The sequence below is a fragment of the Rousettus aegyptiacus genome, unplaced genomic scaffold (genome assembly GCF_014176215.1).
Source record: "Rousettus aegyptiacus isolate mRouAeg1 unplaced genomic scaffold, mRouAeg1.p scaffold_m13_p_18, whole genome shotgun sequence".
NCBI lineage: Eukaryota > Metazoa > Chordata > Mammalia > Chiroptera > Pteropodidae > Rousettus > Rousettus aegyptiacus.
The window spans coordinates 16,773,995-16,793,336 of record NW_023416293.1 but is presented as its reverse complement, the minus strand read 5'-3'; the positions used below and the strand labels follow the sequence as shown (position 1 = coordinate 16,793,336).

Sequence of the window (19,342 nt, the reverse complement as noted above, 5' to 3'; positions counted from 1 at the left end):
CTTAAATGTTTTACTAAAAAATTCTGATTTCTTGGAAATATTAATGGATCTAATTGTTTTGTCCAAGTCTCACCATTCTCAAAATGCAGTCTCTCTCTGTCTCCAGTTTATTCCATGTTTTTTGTTTCTGAATGCCCCCCAAACCCACAGGGCTCGCATACCCGACACGGGGCATGAATGCACAGCATAGCTGGTCGAATGCAGTGGTGGCACCTGCCAGCTCATCGTCGCTGAAAGATCTGTGAGAGCGGGGACCGCATTTTATATTTCTCCGGGGACTCTGGTGCCCGCGCTGTGCTCAGGACAGCATCGCGTGACCACACCGTTCTGAGTTAACCACGAAGCGCCACCCCTCTCCCCAAGGCGTCTCGGTTTACTTCCGAGCCGTTCGCTCTGAGGGGTTATCAGCCTGGCTTCACGGACATTCGCCGGGCCTGCCGGTTCTCACGCCCACGGGGGCCCGCACCTCCCCCCGGACCGGGGCTCCTGCTCCTGACCGCGGCAGGCTTCTGCGTCTGCCGCCAGCCCGCCTCCCGTGGGCGCCCACACGCCGACCGGCCGCGGGCGCGGCTCCGTGTTTGCTGACCAGCTGCCGGCTCGAGTGGCACGTGCCCGGCGCTCCCGCCCTCCAGAGGTGGGTGGGCTGATCTTTACTCCTCACCCACGTACGCCGTTGATTTGCTTATTCACTCACTCACTCACTCACTCACTCATTCACTCATTCACTCATTCATTCATTCAAACTAACTTTTTTTGGCTGTCATTTTAGTAGGATTGGGGATGGATAGGAGATAAGTACTTGTTTTCTATGTATCACGTTTAGCTGATGACGTCGCCATGCCTTTATGATGAGAGTAAAATTTAGCCCTGAGAGCGGTCACAGCGATGGCCTGGCTGTGGGGCCTGGGAGAGAGGCGTGGCAGGCGCGAGATTTTAAAGAGATTCTTTTACCCTGGTGAGGACTTTTACTAAATTCAGAAAACAATGCAGAGCTTCTGTAGAAATTTGAGAGGCTTTTAGTGTGGTTTGGTTTCTCCCATCTCTGAGTTCACATTGGCGGTTTAGTCTCCGACAGACTCGTCCAAGGGGACGGAGATGGTCCTGCTCCGTGCCGGAGCGCTTAGCCACCGGTGGCTGTAGAGCGTTTGAAATGTGGTTAGCGAGACCAAGAAGCTACAGTTTTAATTTTATGTAATTTGAATAATTTAAATTTAGCCACATCTGACTCACATCTCCTCAGTGGGAAAGCGTAGCTCTTGCTTCTACGATTTGCTGTTGTCCTTCCCTGATTATTTCATGGCGTCTGTCCTGTCACCCCCAGAACAGGTTCCAGGGCCCCAAAGATAGTGACCTGCTCGAGTGATCTTGGCTGGCAGTTTGATAACTCAGAGCATGGAGCTGGGCCATGAGTGGAATTGCTCATCGATCTGATTAGGGTGCACGTCGAGTGTGACGAGCAGAACAGCCGTAGCCGTGAGTGGCGTGGACAGACGCTGGACAGTACCGAGAAGGACAGCAGAAGGCGAAGGGCAGAGGAAACTGGGATCCGTGGGCATCAGCGGGGAGGAGAGGCGCCGTAGAGAAGCCTGACTCGGAAAGCGGCATCGGGTCCCCGTAACGACAGAGTGCTGGAGTTGTGAGCAGAGTCTGGGGCGGCAGCGACTTCAGGACAGCCTGGGCACCTAGTTGCCTCCCGAGTAACCTGACCGTATCTGGTGTCCACTGTATGTGTGTGTCCCCTGCGCCCTTACCTCGAGGTGACCCATGGACTTCCTCCTGGAAGTAACCAAAGTACCTCACGGTGCCCTTGGACTCTAAAAAAAGCTGACTACGGAAACAAACGCTGACTCAGTCAGGCTCCCTGGGCTCAGCTCCCTCCGCTGCAGCGCTCTGGGATGAGGCCAGATCATCTTCCGCGTTGCGTTCAGCTGTCCTGACACAGGATGGTCTGGGGACGGGGGACGGTTCTCACAGCGAGGCTCTGAGAATGCGACAGGGAGAGAGGTCGTCGGTGCAGAGTCCTCTTTCCGGCATTCGCGGAGAGGTCACTGGCATACGGAGGCTGCCTGGGCCTCCCGCGCTTGGCAGCAGCTCAGACGGAGGAATGTCAGCTGATCTGAGCCTTTCGTGTTGCTGTCTCTACATAAAAGGGGGTGTTTTTCCTACTATAAACACATATTTATTAGAGGTAAAATGAGGAAAACAACATTTCGGTTACTCGCTGAGAGAGTGAATAAATTCACGCTTTTCCTCTCTTCACTCTTTTCATCCAACGTTTCGTCATGAACATTTTTCTGTCATTAAATGTTTTATGAAAATTAGATTTCCATAGCTGCACAGCATTATAGCATATGGATATACCAAAACCGAACTAATTCTGTTATTGAAGTTTCCCCAATTTTTCCATATTTTAAATAATGCCCTGGAGAATATATTTATACACAAATCTTTATGTTCATCCTTGTACTGGTTTTGGATAAGCCAGTAAAAGCAGAACGTTGAACATGTCTAAGGCATTTGACACCCACTTTTAAGCTGCCCCCCAGAAAAGTTCTGCCAGTTTCTGATCCTACTAGAAAAGACTCTACAGGTACCCCATTTTCTTAACACCCAGGTCGATATTGAAGATTATCTCCCCTCCGCCAAACTTTTGCCAGATCAACATGTGATAGAAAATCTCATTTTCATGTGCACTTCTTTGATAATAGATGATGATCCTGTCTTCACATGTTTAATGGCCATTTTCATTTCTCCTTTCACGAATCATCTCTTAAGCAATTTGCCTGTTTTTTATTTTGGTGTGCGTATCTCTTTCTGGTTGATTTTAAGAGCTCTCTATGTATGAAGGACGTTATCGTCGGTCTTTGTAAGGCTGAAAAAAAAATCCCCTGAATTTTCTCTGTTGCTAAAAGGGAAAGAGACTCCTGCCACCTCTTTTTTTCCACAGCATTTCCTTGGAAATATCAGTCTTTATTTATAAATCCTTCCTCTGTCCCTTCGATGTGCCTGTAATGCTTTTGAGAGGCTAAACGAGCCTGTCGCGGGCAGTGCAAGGCCCCTCTTACCGGCTCGGAGCCGGTTATTTGAAATGCAGACGTCCAGGAAGAGTGAGCCTCCAACATCCAGTCGTCCAGTTGCAGGGGGCGTTAACCTGGGCTCCTGGCTCTAAGTCTGCTTGTCCCAGAGATATGGGGAGAAGTCGTATTTTTCCTTCAGACAGAAGGATTAAATTAGTTCATACCCATAAAGAGTTTAGGGCAAGGCCTGATGCCCTTAAGCACACAAAGAAACGTTGGCTGATACTATCACGACCATCTTACTATTGGTAAATATATTTAAAACGGGGGTATTTGTTTTCTCCTGGGAGAGCGATGTTGGAACAGGACTCGGGTCGGCTTCCGGGCGGGCGGGCGGCGCCCTCCGGCGGGGCGGCTGAGCCCGGCCCTTTGCTGGAGCCTCTGTTTGCTCCCCTGCTCGCGCCTCGCGGAGCTCCGGGACTGTGGGCGGCGTGTTAGTGTCCTCGGGGCGCCGGAACCAAATGCCGCCGGCGGCAGGGGTAAGAGACGGAAATGCGTGGTCCCTCGGGCGTGGAGGGCAGCAGTCGGAGGCCCGGGGTCCGAGGGCCTGCACCTGCGCCTGGCGTCCTCCTGCGCGTCTGCCCCCGGGGGCGGGCTCGGGCCCCCCCGGAACCCCCGTCCCCATAGAGGTCACGGTCTGAGGAGGGCAGCATGTGAATCCGGGGCAACAGATTCAACCCGCACCACATGGCGCCGTCCCCTGTCCGTGTGTGACAGCCGGAGACAACGGCCGCCCGCGGTGCCCGGTGCAGCCCGCCCAGCCCATCCCCGGCCACGGCCACCCCAGCCACGGCCACCCCAGCCACAGCCACCCGCCCCGCCCTGTGCCACCCCAGCAGGCGTCAGTGAGCAGAGGCCCGGAAGCCGTCCCCGCCCCTTGCTGAAGGTCTCATTTTGACTGTCAGAAAGGCGCCTACTAGGGAAAATCATTTCCACCGAGTTTCCTTCTTCACCTTCACTTGCTAAATCTGTTCGCCGAGGAGAAAATCTCACCCTGTAAAACTTGGAGGGACTTTTTAAAACCTTTCCATGTCCGGGAAACTCGTCCCGCTCTAACGTGGCTCTTGGGACACCCGGCGTCCGGGCGGGTTTTACGCGTCGCCAGCGGGCTGGGCTGGAATCCGCTCACCGGGGCCAGAGCCGGGGACGGGGGCCGCGACCCCGACCGGGATTCTTTCTTTCTCTTTCTAAGTCGCACAAAGACCTTCCCGGTAATGACACCCTGTGCAAATCCGCCTCCACAAAAGTGCCGCCCTTTCCTCAGCGCGTCGGGGTCTGCTCCGTGGCGTGACTCGTGAGTCATTCGGGCGTGTGCGGAGAAGGAGTCGCGAGCCCGGGCAGGAGCGGGAACAGCCGGAGGCGGCAGGAGGGGGACCGGCCGGGCCTGGTCTGCTGGGGGGGCCGGGACGTGGGCGGCACCGCTCACAGCCCTGCTCGCTCCACCTGCTGCCACCGCGGAGGAGGAACCAGGGATGCAGGCGGGGGCAGCGGCCGGGGGGCACGACGCGGCCACGGGCCGGTCCTCCTCCTCCTGAAGGGCCGCGGCTCCAGGTGGTGCGGTTATCCCACTGGAGGCCGGACCAAGGCCGGACACCTTCCACTCGGACACGCGGAATAGTCACTCGACTTCTCTGAGCCTAGGGGCGAACGACGCCCGCCCTGCAGAATTACTGTGGTGACCGACATGTCCCAACAGGTGTAGCAGCAACTAACCACCCAACGCCCAATCCGAACTCGTGCTCCATCCTCAGGAAAGTAAACACACGACTGAAACGGTCCATCAGCTCCCTCAGCCAGTGGTCCCCAACCTTTCCGGCACCCGAGGCGGAGCTGAGGCGGTGAGGCTGGCGCTGGGGAGCGGCCGCACATACGGGCGAAGATTCACCTGCTCGCCCGCCACTCACCTGCTGTGCGGCCCGGTTCCTAACGGGCCGCAGACCAGTACCTGTCCACGGCTCGGGGTCTGGGGACCCCTGGCCTAAGCTATGGCAAGACAGCCGTGCTGTGCTCGTCGTGTGGGGCAGACAAAGGGCTCGGTTTCTTTCAGAGGTGCTGGAATGGGAGCGAGTGTCCAGGAGCAGGGGAGGAAGTGATTCGGTCAGCAGAGCTGGACCAGGATCTTCCGACTGCAATTTGCAAAGACGTTTTCTCCTATTTGTAATTGTCAGGAAGTGGATTCCTAGAAAAATCCCGAAGTAATGGATGGACAGCTGATGAGCCGTTCGAATGCGGTCGACAGAGGAAAAAGCTGTAATGTGACCTATTCACCGACCAGATTGCGGTTTCTTTGGAGAAGGCTCTTGTTTTGCTGGCTCCACGGCTGCCTGGAGAGAGGGTCGTGAGCGTGGGAGGGGGCGGCTCCACGCGGCATATGCTCCCGGCGGCTGCGGAACGTGGGTAGGCCGGAACTTAACACGCTGCCATCGTCTCCTCCTTAGGGGCGAGTAAGTGGGGGAGGTGGGCGCCATTCGGGCGGCTGCTGGTATGGAAAATGCGGTCTCAAAATAATCTAACTTTAAGCACTTTAAATGGAAAACAGCGCACTCCTCCCCACACACTGCATTTCGCCTTAGATTGCTTGCTTCCGAGTTTATTCTGCGTAATATAACCTTCGTTTCTCAGTATTTCTCCTGTAGGCAATTTATAGTTGACTTTGCTAATCACTGCATTTCAGGAGTACTTCGTCCTGGTAGCCAGCACCCTGGAGGAATTGTTCATCGTTTCGTCTTAAATAACATCTCCAGCTCAAAAACATGTTGACCTTGTACCATATTCAAAAGACTGTACCATCAGGGAGGCTGTAGGGATCACCTAGTCACAGTTCGTGCCCACCAGGTGATCAGACAGCTTCCCATGGGGAAGGCGGGGTTGGTCGAGTGGGGAGATGGGGTGTCGGGGAGGGTGTGGCTAAGTAAGGCTTGGAGGCCTTTCTAGACGAGGGTGCAGACTGAGCAAACCCGGGAAGTGAAAGTGTTTGTGGATGGAACGGTGTAAGCCACGTCGTCAGTTAATGGTCATCTCTTCCATGCTGCCTTTCCGTTCTAGCTGACGGTCCTGTGTGGGACAAGGCCGGAGGGAGGCATTTGGGGATGGGGGCCATTCACTGTGTTCTCCCCAGGTACTTGATTCTTTTTTTTTTTTTACATTAAAAAAAAAAACAATGCTCTCAGGTTCAGTTTTAATTTTGTTTTTTAAAGAGTTTAAATCAACCATCCATAAAAAAAGTACAAAACGTCACCTTGCGTGGGTAACTTCCTGTACCGATCAAATAGCAGAATGCAGTGAACATGCTGCAGATGCAAAACCTGTTCACTGTCGTCAGTCTGTCCCCACTGTGGCTGACCCTGCAGTCCTTTCCAGAGAAGACTTCTGTACAGGCCTGGCCCTGAACTGACCATACGCAGGAAACATCCGTGGTGCTTCCTCCGGGTCCTGGGACTCTGGGAGTCCTCCCGTCACAAACTAGGGCGACGTCTGCAAGACTCGGGGGCGTGCTCTCAGTTCAGAGGCTCTCCCGTCCCGGGACAGACGAGAGGGACGGGGAAGACGGGCGTCCTGGTGGCCTGGCTGGGACAGAGCTGGTGCGGTCATTGGGACGAGACGGGGAAGAAGAGGAAATAAATACGATTAGACTCGTTCTCCCAAACCCTCACTGCTGTACATCACGTAGGTCTGATGTATTTACACGGTCTGTGGTTCCCACACCCGAACGTGGCGGGTTATTACCACTAAAAGTACGGCTGATTTTCTGGAGAGTCATCGTCAGGAATATTTACACACATGAGCTAGATTAGAAAAATATGGAATCAATTTAGGTTTAAGCGAGAACAGTAATATCGTCTGTCTTTTTTCTCTTGTTTTAAAGAACAATATACTCCATTTTCACTTTCTTTTTGTTGCTTCGTAGTCAGAACAGGTCAATAAATCAGTAAGTATCATTTTCTCATTTGCCTAAAATCATGAAATGGGTACAGATTTCAGCCTTCCAGGCATGAGAATGCACTGAATTTCGTAGCATTAAGCACCCAATGAAATAGCAGCCAGATGTGATAATACGGTATAAGAAATGGTTAACATTCCTTTTCATCCCTTTTCCTTTTAACAATTCTCTGTAGATTTATTTTTGACTTTAAAATTTTAATCTATGTGGAAATTGCTATAAGTGCCGCAATCTGAGATCGACGACAAAAAATTCTTACCACGTCCTGCTGTCTTAGACACCGAGGGCTGGAAAAGACCTTCAAGACTTATTAACTCGCCTCCCCCCTCACCTCGGGGGCCTGCGACGCCCGGGCGGAGGGGCCTGGACCGGGGCCGCACCGAGGGTTTGGAGCAGAACCAGAGCTAGAGGTGGCGGGTCCCCTGCTGGTGTGAGCCGAGGGGACAGGAGGCAGCAAGGCCGGTGCCCGTTTGGACGAGAATTTCACGCGTTGTCAGCGGAGCGATGAGGAGCAGAGTGCTGAGGGCGGAAGACGCGCTGTCGTTCTAAACGTGGGGGAGACGTCGGTTTACTGCGTGGCTGAGAAAGGGGGTGACAGGAAGGACCCGAGGGCCCAGGAGCAGCGGCACCGTGAGGAAGACGCTGGCCGCAGAGGACCCCGGAGGACACGGGTCGGGCGCAGGCGGGGACGGGTGTGGAGGAGAGGCCAGACACCTGCGGCTCTTCCTTAGACACGAGGACGAACCGCGTGCTGAGCAGGAGGGAAGGGGCGGGGCCCGAGGTCGGTGCCGGGAACAGAGCATCGGCAGCCGGGGCCCAGGCGCCGGGGCGTGGGAGGACCCGGGGAGCCGGGCCGGGGAGGCGCTCTGAGCCACAGCCCCCGGAAGGACAGAAATGCAGGAAAGCGACAGCCGTCTAGGAGGTGGGGGCCGGGAACGCAGAAACAGGAGCAGGAAGCGCCCGCGAGGAGCGTCCGCTGGTCCCGCCGCGGCGTTTTCCCCGCGTGGGACCTGAGTTTGCTCGGGGCCGCCACGCGCACCGAGCACGTCCGACATGCCAGGACCACCCTGGGAGTCAGGGCTGTCGCTGCCCGTCTCGCAGAGAGGACGCGGACGCTCGCTCAGGTCATGGGGATGGGCAGGGCTGGCCACGAGACCAAGCCCGGTCCAACTCCAGAGCCTCGAACGTCACCTGGCCCTGCGCCCCGGTGCTGCCCGGTCATGGAACCAGGTTTCTCAAAACAAACGGGGATCGCGACAGGAGCAGGGGTGGCCCGAACGGCAGGTGCCCGTGCTCTCAGCTTCCGGCCCTGACCAGCCCCGCACGGCCAGTCAGACGCCGCCGACGCCACCTCCCTGCTCCCATGGGGACCGAGCTTCTTTCAAAACATAGGTGGTGAGGCCAGCTGTTCAGGAGACAATCGCCATTGCAAAGAGAGTTTTCAGCCAGTTCCCAGGAGGAGGGCCACGCCGCGCTGTGGGAGCCACGGGGCGAAGCGCCAGGCTCGGCCAGCGGCGGCGGTGGCAGGGGCAGGGGTGGGGGCTGTGCCGGGAGCCCCTACGCGCAGGGCATGGTGGGCAGCTCGGGACCGGCTTGTCTGAACAACTTCAGAGGCCGTCCCAGGTGTCTGATGCCTGGCTCTGGGTGATGGGGCCAGGGGGTTACGGCCCAGGGTGAGAAGCCACACGGGAGGGGGTCGAGTGTGGGCTCAGGCATGCTGAGGGCTGGTGGTTTACTCGCTCTAAGAGCTGGCTGTCCCCGGGAGGGGCAGTCCCTGCAGGGTCAGCAAGGCTCAATGTCAGGGCGCCAGACTCTGGGGAATAAAAGGTATGATTAGTACAGGCTCCATTAGCAGGGCGCTCCCGGCCTCGCCCAGAGGGTGAGTGACTTTTCTGTGGGGTGTTTGGCAGAAACCTGGGTGTCGCTGTCCACCTTTTCGCTGGGATGGGGCCCGGCTTTAGAGAGCACGTGCTACTCTGTCCGTCCGGGGGAAGCTGAGCGCAGAAGCCGGGCCGGCGGTGGAGGGCGGAGGGCAGTGGCCCGACCCTGACTGGCCGATTCCGCGGCCGAGGGCGGGGAGGGCCCCTCGCCTGCAGATCCGGGCCTCGTTCAGCAACACGGCTGAGTGAAAATCCGCCTGATGCTTGGCCACATTCCTCGGCCGGGTCAGAAACCTGATGACGAATAGACGTATGATGGTACCGCGTCCTTTTTCGTGAGGGTGACAACCGCAGAAATAGGGAGGTCGACTTTGATCCCGAATCCGCCCCAGTAAAACGGCTGGGACCCCAAACGCCGGCTCACAGAGTCTCGGCGCCATTTAAGTCTCTCTGCTAAGGTTTTGTCATTGTGCCTTTTCTTTACGAACGTGTGACGTATTTCCTCGGGGATGCACGGTGTCGCCTTCTGTAAGGGCCCTTTGTGTCACTAGTCAGTAAATCTTGACAGAATCCAGATCGCTCGTCCCTAGGTGAGCACACATTAGCTGAGTTTCTCACCCGAGACAACCGGGTCTCTGTCGACGATCACTTCCTTTTCCTTCAGGAATCTTAACCCACGGCCAACAGCGAATCCTGATGTCGTCGTCGCCATTCCTCCCAGGCAGCGGACTGCGCTTTCTGAAACCGAACCCAATTTACATTCCTTGATGAGCCAAGCTTGCCACAGATGGTGGCAATTCAGATGGAAATGGTAAGAGGTGGAGGAAGGGGGGACTGTGCTCAGTCAGTTCACTCGTGACACTTTGTCACACAGCAATAAATTAACCCGGTTTTTGAGACACATTTACACGTAGTAAAATACATGTCTCATTGTACATTTGGATGAATTTTGACAAACGTAACAACCAAGTAAAACAAGGGATAGAATTTTCCATCACCCTCTACAGTCAGTTACCCCCGTCACACGCACACGCACACGCGCACGGGCACACGCACACGCACGCACACGGGCACGCACACACGCACACGCACACACACGGGCAACCACTGTTCTGATTTCTGTCACCATAGTTTAGTCTTCATTGTTCCAGAACTTCATATAAATAAAATCAAATAGCATCTGCTCTTTTGTGCAAGACTACTTTCATTAAATGTTAGCTTTCTGATCTATTTATGTTATTGCGTATATCCTTTTTATGCTGAGTAGTAGTTCATTGTATAGATATACAACACTTTTAGAGTCTACTTTGTGTGTGCGTGTAAGGCAAATCTAACTTGTCCCTTTTCCTTTTTCTTTTTTTTTATTTTTATTTTTCAATTAGAATTGATGTTTAATATTATAAGAAAATATTAGGAGCAGTTTTATGCCAATGAATTGGACAATCTAGAAGAAATGGATACATTTACTTAAACATTTCTTATAATACTGTCGTGGTGGTAATGCATTTCTTTATCTTTTTCCTGTCTGGGAAGATCTTTATCTCACCTTTAATTTTAATTGATAGTTTTGCTGGGTAGAGTAGTCTTGGTCGTAGGTCTTTACTTTTGATCACTCGAATCATTCCTGCCAGCACCGTCTGGCCTGCAAAGTTTCTGTTGAGAAATCAACTGACAGTTTTATGGGAGCTTCTTTGTAAGTAGATAGCTGTTTTTCCCTTGCTGCTTTTAGAGTTCTCTCTCTGTCTTTAACCTTTGGCATTTTAATTTTGATGTGTGTTGGGGTCGACATCTTCGGGTTCCTCATGTGTGGGACTTTCTGGACTTGTGTGTCTGTCTCCTTCACCAGCTTAGGGAAGGTTTTCATCATTGTTTCTTCACGTGGATTCTCAACCTCTTGCTCTCTGTCGCCTTCCGTCGCCCACGTCACGCCAAGGTCGCTGTGCTCGATGTCCGAGAGGTCCTTAAACTCGCCTCGTTATTTTCCTTTTTTTTCACTGTTCCAATTGGGTATTTTCTGCTACCTTGTCTTCCAAATCACTGATTTGCTCCTCTGCTTTATCTGCTTAACTGTTGATTCATTCTAGCCTAGTCTTCATTTCTGTTATTATATTCTTATTTTCCAATGAGTTCTTATGGTGTCTGTGTCCTTTTTTATGCTTATTGTCTCTTTGTAGACGTTCTCACCAAGATAATCTATTCTTCCCTTAGGTTCATTGAGCATCTTTATAACCGGTGTATTGAACTCTGTGTCTAGTAGGTTGCTTGTCTCTATCACATTCGTTCTCTTTTTTGGCGTTTTCTCCTATTCTGTCATTTAGGACATGTTTCTCTGTTTTCTCATTTTGGCTCCCTTTCTATGTTCATTTCTATGTAGTAGGTAAATTTGCCATGTTTCTCAGTCACAGCCGGATGGCTTTATGTGGTAGGTGCCCTGCGTGGCCCAGTGGCATAGTCTCTCTGGTCACCTGTGCTGGGCGCTCCGGGAGTGTCCCTTTTGTGGGCCGTGTTCGCTCTCGTTGTAGCTAAGCATTGGTTGCTGTTGGCATGTCAGCAGGTGGGATTAACTCGCAGGCTGACTAGCTGTGAGGACTGGCCGGGCCCACGGGGTATGGACTGTCACACAGGGGCTGACCCCGTGGAGTGGGAGTTGCCCCAGCAGGCCCGTGTGCCTGTTGAGACCACCCTTTGGGCGTGCCGCTCACGGGCCTAATCAGGTGCTGCTCTGCTGTGGTCAGACGCCAGCCTCTGGGTGTGCTGGTTCTGGGGCCCCTGGAAAAGGGTTTCTGTGCGGCACAAGGTCAGCTGCTGCCTGGGACTGCCCGGGGCTACCTGGAAGGAGTTACAGATTGATCTGTGGCTGGTCATTGTCTATGCTGGACCTGGAGACACATGGGAGAGGCCACGTGCTGAATTGAGGCCAGCTGCCACAGTACCAGGCCTGGGGCAAAAATTCCAGGGCACCCCAAGGCCTGAGGCTGCCTGTTGGCTGCCCATGAGGCTCAGCATCTGAATGAGTCTCAGGTGCAGTGCGAGTTGTGAGGCAAGGTCCCAGGAAGTCACCAGGGTAGGTGAGTGCAGATTAGTGCAGATTCAGATTTGGTGCCAGAGTCGAACTTGTGGCCACTCTCAAAAGTCCCAGATCACACCGAGGCTAGCTGCCACCTGCCTCAGGCCCACAGACCCCTGAAATTTGTTCAGTAGATACTGCAGCTCCGGCTGCTCGCTGACCACCTGGATCGTCTCTGAGGTGCTGGAACCTACTCTTGACTGCTGCCGAAAGAGCCCCCTGCCAAGAGGCCTGGGCGGGGCTGGTTGTCCACAGTAAATTCGAGAGTTGGGTGCGGCAGAGTCCCAGGAAATCCCTGGGGTAAAGCCAGTGGATCTCACAGTCCAATCAGATTCAGATTTGGCCGCGTAGGGGGGAGACTCAACACAAGCAAGATGGCGCTCGCCTGTAGGCCACACAGGAGGAGGGCCCAACACGCGGGTAGTGAGGGCTGTTCCTCCAGCCCTCGCCCTGACGTCACACAACTCAGTCTTTACCTGTCTGTCTCTGGAGCCTCCTGAGCTGCTGTCCCTCCACCGGACCCCGGGGTAAGTGCCTTTGAGCGAGTGAGTCCGTGTGCGGGCCCTTTAAGGGGACATTTGAGTTTTCAGCTGCCTTCAACTCAGGTGGTCAGAATTGCCGCTGATTTTCACAGCCAGATTATGTGGGCATGCCTCTTCCCAGCACTGGAACTCTGGGCTGAGCAGCCCTGGTGTGAGGCTGGGGCCCCTCGCTCCTCCAGGAGGACCTTTGTGGCCAAGACGTCCCTCCCAATGCTCAGCTGCCGCAGGTGAGTGTGGGACCAGTCTGCTGCGTGTCTCCGCCCCTCCTGCCAGTCTCAGTGTGGCCCCTTCTTTATATCCTTCATTATAGGCATTCTGTTCGGCTCGTTCTCAGTTCGTTCTCCAGGTTGACTGCTCTGTGATTTGGTTGTGATTTTAACGTGGTCATGGGAGGAGGCGAGCACGATGTTTGCCTGCCCCGCCATTCTGACTGGAGCCTCAGGGTCACACCTTTATCGTCGGTCCCCAGCAGTGTGACGACTGAGGTGAGCCCAGCATGGCGCTCTTTGTTTTATTCTGCTTGAGGTTTCCTGGAATTCTTAAATATGTGGGTCACTGTTTTGCTCAAATTTGGAAAAACATCAGATAATATCTTTGGAAATATTTTGTCTGCTCTATTTTCTCTCTCTTCTCCTTTTGGGACTCCAAGTACTCATAAATTAGGCTGCTTGATAGTCTAATTAATGCTCTGTTCGGTTTTTTCTCAATCTTTTTCTCTTTTTCCTTCAATTTTGTCCAGTCTCCTAATAAATTATCGATTTCAGATATTGTGTTTTTCAGTTAGGATTTCCATTATCTTTTCATCGTATCCCAACATTTTCTGACGTTCTCGCATCTTCTTCCACTGTATCTGTATTTTCCTGTAGACTTTTAAATATATTTGGCATAGTTTAAAGTCATTATCTGGAATGTAAAAGGTTTGTGCAACTGCTTAGATGAACTAGTTTTTCTCTTGCCTGTTGGACACATTTTTCCATTTCTATATGTTTGTAGGACTTTTTAAAAATTATCTCCAGGCATACCTCAGAGTTATGCAAGTTCGGTTCCAGACCCCCGTGATAAAGTAAATGTTGCAATAAAGCGAGTCACAGAAATGTCTTCGTTTCCCAGTGCATATAAAAGTTATGTTTACACTATACTGTCATCTGTTAGGTGTGCAATAGCATCATGTCTAAAAAAATGTTTACGTCTAAATTAAAAAATACTTTATTGCTGGAAAATGCTAACCATCGTCTGAGCCTTCGGCAAGCCGTGATCTTTTTGCTGGGGGGGACCTGGCGCCGACGTGGGTGAAAACGCAGCATCTTTGAAGAGGGACGAAGCGAAGCGCAGTAAGATGAGATGTGCCCGTGGGCCGCGTGCTGCAGAGACTCCGCGTCCTGTTGTTTTCTTAGGAAAATCGTCGGACTTCGGTGTAGCAGGCAGTTAAATCACAGAGAGATGACCCTGAACTTGACTTCGTTCTAAGTTTTGTTAGGACAGATTGGTTTCGGTTTTGCCTCGCGGCTTAAAGCACATCCCCTAGTCTTGGCGTGGAGTCTTCACTCCTAAGGCATGGTCTTTTCGGGTTCAGTGGAAAGCCCCAGATGGTGCCGAGTCCTTCCATCTGGGCTCCTTGAATTCTTACACTTAGCCCCAGTGGAGCAGGATCCCCATCTTGGGCCCTATGCGTCAAGAGACCGGATGGTTTAGAATGCTTTTCTCCAATGTTCTAAATCCTGCTCCAGTGCGGGCGACTGACCCGGGCCAGCAGCGCTGTCCTGGAAAAGTGCGTCAAGCCTGGACAGAACCCTGCGTGGACCCAGGTCCCTTTGTCTCCATTTGGGGGCGCTCTCTGAGTCCCTGCGTCCAGTGGATTGACCAGATTCCAGGAAGAACGCTGGGGTCTGCATGTGGGGAGCCGCCCGGGCCCTTAGTCGGGCCCAGTTCCAGGAGAACAGCCTGCAGAGCGGGTCCCGGCCACTGACTGGGGCAGTGATTCTTGTGTAGACAGCTAAGGTGGAACCACTAGAAAGGTGCCCACAGCCCGGGCCCCGCGCGGTGTGGGAGCGGCGCTCGGGCTCCTTCCCATGCGCTTCCTCCAGACAGTAAGCGGCCTCGCCCTGCATCGTTGTCGCTGGCATCGGCGGTGAGCGGGGCGTGACTTCTCCTCCCGCCTCCCAGGGCACGCGTCCGCGCCGGTGCTGCAGCTCCGCCCTGCCAGGGGTCGGATTCCCACCCTGACTATCCGGAGTCTGGGGTGTTCGGCGAGCAGCATGTCACGTGCTGGGAGCCTTGACCTTGGAAGACCAACGGGAGACACAACCGCCCGGTGCTTCTAACGCTGGCGGCGCCTCGGCAGGCCTGGCCATGCCCCCCGGCTCCGAGGCGAGTTCCCCAAGTCTGTGGTGAGGCAGGTAAATCAAAGGCCATCTTAGATTATAGGGTGAGGAAAGGCGGGCGGCGGTCTTAGGTACAAGCCAGAACTTTCAGCTTGGTTTAACTAGAGGAGCCCTGTGTTGACGGTATGAACATTTACCGTGTATTGATAAAACATTTACCGTGTATTGATAAAACAGCACTTCATTTCTCATTGGGCAATTTCTTATTTCCATGTTCTCCCAGCCAAGAAGAGCAGAGGGACGGGGAGAAATACATGTAGGATTCTAGTCCCCAAGCACCTCCCCGCATCCCGGAGAATTATCATCATCCAACGTGCAACAATGTCTGTTCACTTTAATTATTTGAAATCGTTAAATCAATTGTTCTCAACTGGAGGTGATTTGTCCCCCAGAGGACAGTCGGTGATGTCTGGAGACGTTGTCGGTCGTCGGGACTGGGGATTACTACGAGTAGGCGAGAACAGGCAAGCCGCTAAACACCCTGCCATGAACGGCGCCCTCCCCAAACAAAGACTCGCCGGGCCCCAAAATGTCCTTAGTGCGACACTGAGGGACCCGGCGTTAAATGAATCAAAACCAAATTGTTATTTTTGAGTTTGTTCTTTGTTTTTCAGTAACATTTAAAAATTATTCTCTCAAAACATTTAAAAAGAGGATTTCAAAAATACAGTAGAATGCGGAGAGTATTTCTAATAGCAGTGAAATAAAGCGAAGGGAAAATGAGAGCAGGAGAAAGGAGATGAACCCGGGGCGCGTTCGGCACGCACGGGACCCGCCGAGCCCGCCGATGCGCGTTCTGCAGTCCGGCCGCCGATTCGTCTCTTATTTTGAGGCCGCATTTGTCAGCGCTGCACCTTCTCACAGCCCTGCTTCTAATCCGGTCACTAGGCCACGGACTACTGTGACATCACCAACCACTGTGAGCTTTGCTCTTGGCGGTTAACATGAGGAACACATTTATTTAGATAGGTGAAAGGCAGTTATCAAAATTATTGTAATTCGACAAAAATAGGTTGTTCGGCAAAAAGCCACGTATTTTATTTGGAATTTTAAAATATCGAATGGAGAGTTAGTCCATAATAAAAAAAAAGTAAACATTTTTTATTATAGTTCTCACCACCATTATATAAGAAATGAATTTGATATTTGGTTAACTAGTACTCTGAAGGATTATACTTGTTATGCACAATTTGCTTAATTATTTTCACCAGCGAGGAAACCATGAGAGGTCTCCTTTGCTATTCCGTGTTTCTGGTGAGCCTAAATCTGCAACCCCCTTAACCCATGAAATAAGTTTTTCAAAATTGTATTTCTTAGATTTGGGAGAAAGAAGTAGAGAAGGGAATCAATAGAAACTATATCTGAAATATCAATAACTGCACAATAAATCTCAAAGTGTTCTGCCGCTTAGTAATCAATTACGGGGCCAGAGCCCAAGCCACCTCCGAAAACATCCGTGCTCAGAAAGCGTTGCGAAGGTCCCAGGCTCCGTCTCCGCCCGCTGTACCCCGGGCTGTCCTTTGTCTGCAGAGCTTCCTCGTGCCTATTGCAGATGATGCTGCGAGTTAGTCCCAGGCTCTGCCATCGGCTGGGGCGCCCTGGCACAAATGTGGGGAACACGACAGGCAGCAGGTCATGTAGGTCCCGCGTCTTCAGATTACCCGAACGAAGCGCGTGAGGTTTTCAGATACACTATACTGAGTTCTAAACATAATTAAACGTGTTTCGTCCTAAACTCCGTAAAGTGGTAAAATATCTCGCCTAACTAGCTTCACCAATTCGCCCATAATGAGTGATCGCAGCCATGGGGCCTCGGGGGGCAGGGGCATGTTCTGAGAGGCTGCAGCAGGCAGGACACCAACCCCAAGACGTCCGCATCCCGAGGCCCGGGGGCGTGTAAGGTGACGTGGCACAGGGAATTGAGGTGCAAGTGCAATTAAGTTTGCAAATCAGTTGACCTTAAACTAGCGAAGTTGCTCGTAGGTTATCTGGGCGGGGCCAGCGTAATCACGAGGCTCCTCGAAACCGGAGGAGGGAGGCGGAGAGATCAGGCAGGTGGTGCCCCGAGACAGCAGCTCCAGCTGCCAGCGCTGACTTCTCCGATGGAGGGAGGGGCCGTGAGCCGAGGAATGGGGTAATTCCTAGCAGCTGGAAAAGACAGATTTTCCCGCACATCCTCCAGAGAGGAACGTGGCTTTGCCGTCACCTTGACCTTACCCAGCGGAACCCGTGTCAGACCTCTGGCCCCCAGAACTGTAAGACAGTGAATTTGTACAGTTTCGAGCCACTGTATTTGTGGTACTTGTACCACTGGGGGACACCGAGCAGGCAGGTGCTGCAGCAAAGGGCTCTGCCCAGCACCCGGTGTCGTCTGAAGCCCGCGTCCCGTGAGGGGCAGCGGCAGCTCCCGGAGGCTCAGGAACGTTCCCTCTCTGCGCCTCCCGGCACCACCTTAGTTTCAGCCTCTGCCGTTTTGCTTAAACTGTTCCAAAAGCTCTTCATCTGGCCTCACTGCTTCCAGCTGTGCCCTCTCGCCGCCTAGCTCCCCGCTTTCGAGGGGGCTCTTTCTAAACCCAGACCGCCGCCCTGGGGGAATGCCTTCAGAGACGCCCTCTGCGGGCCCGCCTGGAGTGTCAGGGCCGGGAAGGAAAGCGTGGGCCCCGCGCAACGTGTGCGAACGCTGCGAGTCCGTGTAACAAACTGGCAAACGAAACGTGTTCTGTTCTCCTGCCTTAGGAGTCCAGGTTCGCATCGGAATTCCCAAACCTCTCAGGTCCGGCCAGACCCGTCTGCCCGGGGAGAGCCGGTACGCAGGCCCATGTCCCCAACCGGCACCAGCCCCCTTCTCCCCTTACTCCTGGCTCTCTCTAACACCACGGGGGACCATGCCAACCCCAACCTCAGACTGTCCCAACCCTCTGCCAATAGGGCACCCCTTGGCTACCCAACATGTCCACAGGTGCATGCTGGACCCAGGGACGAGGCCCTGAGCCAAGGAAGGTGACTCGGGGCTACTGGGCAAGGAATCCTGGGGTCCTCTTACTCAGCTCACGGTCTATAAGGGGAGGCAGTGGGCTCCAGGTGCGTCCCCGGTCCTGCAGAGTCTCCTCCCCACGGGAGGGGCGTGGGCAAAGGCGGGTGCAGCGGGTCGTTCTAGCATGAGGACCGGCCAGGGGCTGCCACCCCTCTCTACCTCCTCACTCCTGCACCCCCCTGCGCCGAGTCCTACCAGTGTGCTCGTTGGAGCCGTGCTATGTTTGTGCTTTTTGTGCTTTTGTTTGTGCCAGACCCATCTAGGGGGTGTGAAGCAACAGATTTTTCTTCTCCTTAAACAGTATTTTCTATTGTCTGTATCCCTAAATTTCTAGACACAGCAAGTTGTCAGTTAACTCTCGACAGTTGTTTAATTGACCCACTTTCGTGACATGACAATGGAGTGCATGAATTAAAGAACTGAAAAGGGCCCTGTTCTTCATCAGCAACTGGGACAAATGTCGGGCGGTCATGCAGAGTGTAATCCACCCCCTCAAGTTCCCAGCTGCCTCCCCTCAGATATGGACGCATCGGAGAGTGACAGTGATGAAGACAGGAGATTCTGGGACAAGAGTAGACACTCGGGCCGGCAAAACTAAACAGGAGCAGGTCGCTCCCAGCAGCAGCGTCTCGGCAGTGACGGGGCCAATGTTACGGGCGCTGCCATTGCTCGAATGATGTGTCAGCGACATAATGACCCAGACGCCGAACCCCGGGGGCAGTTGGGGTCCCACTGCTCCTCCCCCGGGGTCGCCCGGGTTCACGTGGAGGCAGGCCGCATTTCCTTTCTTCCAAGAAGCTTAACATCGAAGCCGGCCTCGTCGCCAAGGCTAAAACACGAAACAGAGAACGCGGTGGAGCAGAGGCCGGATTGCAGGATGCGGATCCCGCACGCAACCGGCCCCGTTCGCCTTCAGAAGAAGCCAGGCGCGGACGGTGCCGGAGGCCGGGGAGCCGAGCCCGTCAGAGAGCCGACCCTCACGCTCCGCGGCAGGCGGCGAGGACGGACCGGCGTCTTCTGAAACCTCACGGAAGGCCAAGCGGACTGGGGCTGGCGGGGACGCTCGCGGCGTGGAAAGGATTTCAGCGGGGGGCAGTGGCGGGCGCGAGGCAGGCGACCGTGGGAGGGGGCGGTCGTCCCTGTGCCTTGGAGACCCGGGTCTCTGGGGTTGAAGCCACCGTCACCACTCCCCATTCGCATGACCTTGGGCGAGTTGGAGGATCGTTTTGAATTTCAGGATTCCTGTCTTTAAAAACACGCACGGTGACTGGCATCAGTATCATAATCGGATACGAAAATAGGATAAGTAATAATTGTTCTGAAGTTTAGGACGTTTTACAGAGAACTCGCACACACGTCATCTCGTGCGGGCAGCTACCGAAACGAACCCGATTCGCTTCTGTAGATTCATCGGCTCAGAG

The 19,342-nt window shown here is 53.7% G+C and overlaps 1 long non-coding RNA gene across 1 annotated transcript in view; it reads left to right on the top strand.

The window, feature by feature from the left end:
* Nucleotides 1-9,054: 9,054 nt before the first annotated feature.
* Nucleotides 9,055-19,342, top strand: part of LOC118613386 — a 28,664-nt gene continuing 18,376 nt past the window's right edge. The window contains exon 1 of the long non-coding RNA XR_004955463.1: nt 9,055-9,708. This is a non-coding gene — a long non-coding RNA (uncharacterized LOC118613386). The remainder of the gene's footprint in view (nt 9,709-19,342) is intronic.